Source organism: Penaeus chinensis, chromosome 16 (genome assembly GCF_019202785.1).
Source record: "Penaeus chinensis breed Huanghai No. 1 chromosome 16, ASM1920278v2, whole genome shotgun sequence".
NCBI classification, from domain to species: Eukaryota; Metazoa; Arthropoda; class Malacostraca; order Decapoda; family Penaeidae; genus Penaeus; species Penaeus chinensis.
This window is the reverse complement of record NC_061834.1, coordinates 16,957,184-16,962,216: the sequence shown is the minus strand read 5'-3', so window position 1 is coordinate 16,962,216 and position 5,033 is coordinate 16,957,184.

The window sequence follows — 5,033 nt, the reverse complement described above, 5'->3', positions numbered from 1 at the left end:
GAGCTTAAATAATAGGAGATTTTTACTCCTTTTGATACGTTTGAAGGTTATACATTTAAATAACTAGTAGCTTTACAAAACAATTATGAATAAACTGGGAACTAATAACCCAAATATGTTAAAGTATAACATTGAAGATGTTAAATAAAATGAGGTTGTTTATTTTATACTTCATTTGGTTTTGTGACTTGAAATTGTAAAGGCTGTTACAGTAATTCGTAGATATAATTTTTTTTTTAGAAGAGCTGAGGTTAAAAGAACAGATAGAATAATAAAAATGTGAGTGGAGATTATGTCTTGAGTAATAAGTCAATTAGGAATAAATCCTGTAAATGGAGGAAATCCTCCTAAATATGAAAGGGATGAAAATGTAAATATTTTTATGTTTGAGGAATGAGAGGAGTGATTTTGATATGAGAAATATGAAAGCCTCTTGGTAATTGAACAGAATGGCAACTGAACTCGAAATAAGACAAAAGTAAATAAGTCAGTTTGTTTATCTAATTGGAATAGCTGATATTATTCATGCTATATGACTGATATTATATATTTACTAGTCCTTATATACTAAAAATGTTATACAACTAAAATCACCTTAAATATTTACACTATTTTCATAAAGATTAAAGAACATTCTTTAACTACGTTTTATACTTGATCTTAGATATAAAATATTTTCATACATATAGATTCAATATAAGCATATATAATGTATTTATATATAATGAATTAATCAAGTTCCATTTATAATTAAATAATTTTTATATTTTTTTTAAACATAATTAAATATAACTATATAATATTGATATATATTCACTATATAATTAATTTAATATACAAAAATAAAAGTTAATTTTAAGCCTTAAATCAATGTATATACGTATACATGTTCTAAAAATCGTTGAGTACTTTTTATAAAGTTAAAAAATAATAAATATCCAATAAAATATAGATAATAATATCTTAATATAGTTCTCAAATTGTAACATTCAAAAAATCAATTATTTCTTAAAAAAACTATTAAATTATAAATTTATACAAAAAAGAGGAAAATGAGGGGAAGAGTAGATTCTGAATTTAAAAATCCAATTAACATTTATTTGTAATCATTGTGAAATGTATATATCAAATTTTTATACATTAAAATAAGTTAGTTGCTTGTATATAAGTTATATATTATCAATGTAAATTAAAGTTTTATCCTGGCTTATTCTTTTCATTTTTAGGTCAATGGTACATGTAACATCTGGTAAGAAAATAGGGTTGAAAGTTATATTAAAGGTTGACGAATTAGATAAAGGGAGAGGTTTCGTTGAGTAATAAATTCTCAGTACCTAGTGCAAGTTAGAATTGATGATAATTATAAATCTGGCAAAAAATTGTGCCAGCAGTCGCGGTTATACTGAAAGATAGTTTGAAAGAGATTTGGTTAAAAACAGTTATATTTACTGATCTTTTCTATTTATATGTCCGTACTAGTAAGGGGTGAAATCAATTCTTAGCACACAGTAAAATTAAAGTTTAAATTATAATTGAAACTGTTGAAATAAAGAGATGAACCGGGATTAGATACCCTGTTACACTTTATTTAAGTTGTGATTACCTGGGTACTAAACAGTTATTATCTTAAAACTCAAATAATTTGGCGGCTATTTACAGGAACTTGTCCTGAAGAATCTTACTCTATTTTGTTGTAATACAGTTTTATACCGTCATTATTAGGCAACTTTTATAAAGAGTAAAGTTAATTAAACAGTTTTGCTAATATATTAAATCAAGGTGCAGCTTTTAGTAGAGGAAGAGATGGGTTACAATATATAAAAATAAACGGAGCAATAAATTAATATTTGTTGATAAAGTTGGATTTAAAAGGAAGAAGATTTTAATAAGGTCTTTTGATTTTAGCTCCAGGTTATGTACACATCGCCCGTCGCTCTCGTTAATGACAGCAAGATAAGTCATAACATAATAGGTATACTAGAAAGTGTAACTGAAATTTCAAGATGGAGCTTGAATAGATAAACATCTCACTTACGTTAAGAAGTTCGTTGTGCAAATCAATGTATCTTGAAAATTAAATCTTATTAATAAGATAATAGCTGATTGTAATAAAATTACTTTGAGGTTTCTTTATTTTAATAGAGTAAATCGAAAGAAAGAAATATAATTACAGAATAAAGTACTGTAAAGGAAAAATGAAATAAATTGAAATTGATATAAAATAAAGTTAAAAACTTGTACCTTGTGTATTAAGGAAAACCAAAATAATCCCGATAGAAAAAGAACTAATATAAATACATAGTTTTCGTTTTGATGAAATTATAAAGTTTATATTTACTATGAAATGCTAGCCGATTTTTATATGTGGTTATTGATGAATTAAATTGAATTTAATTACTTTTAGGTAATATAAAACTGAAGTAATAAAAAGTAGTAGGGAAAAGCTTCTTATTCTAATATAGGCGAGTTATGATTTTAAAAATGAGATATTGTTGAATTAGGCTTAAAACAGCTATATTGATAAAAAATTCAAGTTAATGCAATGTTATAAAAAGTTTAATATTTTAATAAGAAAATATAACGGTAAGTAGCCAATATTCGTGATAAATAAAATGTCAGGAGTAATAATAATGTTATAAGTAGAAATAATATGTTATAAGATAAAGTGGAATGAAAATAAATATTCTAATTATTTAAGGTATAATTAAGGAACTCAGCACATATTACTTTTGCCTGTTTATCAAGACCATGTCTATATGAATGTTACATCAAGTCTAGCCTGCCCACTGATTTAGTTTAAAGGGCCGCGATATATTGACCGTTCGAAGATAGTATAATAATTAGTCTTTTAAGTGAAGGCTTGTATGAATGGTTGGACAAAAAGTAAGCAGTCTCAGTTGTAATAATTGAATTTAACTTTTAAGTGAACTGGCTTAAATGAATTAAGGGGACGGTAAGACCCTATAACGCTTGATAATAAGTTAATTATACTATCAGTTGTTAGTGTTACTTGGTTTTAATTAATATCTGTTCTTAAATATCTAATAACATATAAAGATGGAAAATTGTTTTGACTCTTTTTTTAGAGATTAAAAGATTAAATTACTTTAGGGATAACAGCGTAATCTTAGAGTTCTTTGAGTCCCTATCGACAAGAAGGTTTGCAACCTCGATGTTGAATTAAGGTATCCTTATGAAGTAGTTATAGGTTTAGGTTATATTCATATTCGTAAAGGACCTAATAAAGTTGGGTTTATAGGATTATTACTGCCATTTGCTGATGCTATTAAATTATATAGTAAAGAACAGACTTTAAGGGTTATATCAAAGTTCTTATTATCTTTCGCCCGTTTTTAGTTTATTTGCATCTTTAATTGTTTGATTAGTAATACCTTATGAATTAGACGTAATGAATTTTAGTATTAGAACTCCTCTGATAACTTTTTCTTAAAAAACTACAATTATAATATATAAATAAAACAAATAGTCTTAACGCCTATAATGAATAACAAATCATTTAAGGCAACCAGTAAAAATCTTTTTCAAGCCAAATATATAAATTTATCATAAGATTTTTACCGGTTGCCTTAAATGATTTAGTATTCTCTAATGGCGATAAGGCTATTTGTTTTATTTATATATTATAATTCCTAGTTTTTTTAAGAAAAAAGTTATTAGAGCATTTGAACCTCTATAGCAATCTTTCAAAACACGTGCCCATCAGCCAAATGACTTAATCTGGTATTTTATCCCATGAAATAAAAGTAAGAAGGTTGACAGGGTAATAAGAAAAGTGGAGAACAGTTGAGATTTGTCCGGTAAATAAGTAAGGGTCTTCAACAGCTCGGGCTCCAATTCATGTAAGTAAGAAGACTAATGATCAGAATATAAGTTGATTTAAAGGGTAGAATGTTAGCCTTCAGAATTTTGCTATATGCGGGAAAGGTAAAATGAGCAGAAGGAGGGATATAACTAAGGCAGTGACACCTCCTAACTTGTTTGGGATGGATCGAGGATGGCATATGCAAATAAGAAACATCATTCTGGCTGAATATGAGCTGGGGTGACAAGAGGATTGGCAGGAATAAAGTTATCTGGATCTAGTAAATAGAGATTTAATAAAGTTAATAAAAGGAGAGCTGTTAATATAACAATGAATCATGAATGTCTTTAAATATAAAATAAGGGTGAAAGGATACTTTATCTATGTTTCTAACAATTACTAATGGATTATTAGATAATGTTTCATGAATAAAGAGCATATGAATAATAATGGAAATAAGAAAGGAAAGTAAAGAAACTTGTTAAGGTAGCATTGTCCACTGAAAATCCCCCTGAGATTCGTTGTGCTAAGTCTGTTCCAAATTATTGTTATCTAGATTAACCATGTCTATTGTCTTATTTCCACTTTTAGTTACCATTTTATTCAATTACCAAGAGGCTTTCCATATTTCTCATATCATAAATCACTCCTCTCATTCCTCACAAATAAAAACATTAACATTTTCATCCCTTTTATCTTTAGGAGGATTACTTCCATTTACAGGATTTATTCCTAATTGACTTATTACTCAAGGCATAATCTCCACTCACATTTTTTATTATTCTATCTGTTCTTTTAACTTCAGCACTTCTAACTTTATTTTACTACCTACGAATTCCTTCAACAGCCTTTACAATTTCAAGTCACAAAACCAAATGAAGTATAAAATTAACAACCTCATCTTATTTAACATCTATGTTAAACTTTAACATAGCTCCCAGTTTATTCATAATTATCTTGTAAAGCTTTAACTTATTTAAATTTATAGCCTTCAAAACTATCAAAATGAGTAAAAATCTCCTAAGCTTTAAATAAATCTTATTTGAGCTCCGGCTTTCTACGCATCTTCAGAATTGCAGTCTGACGTCTTATTTCTAATTTCCACTACAAAGCCATGATAAAAGGACATTTCTCCGTATATAGAGTTATAGTCTATCGCCTACAACTCAGCCATTTTATCCAACGCAACGATGATTATTTTCTGCAAATC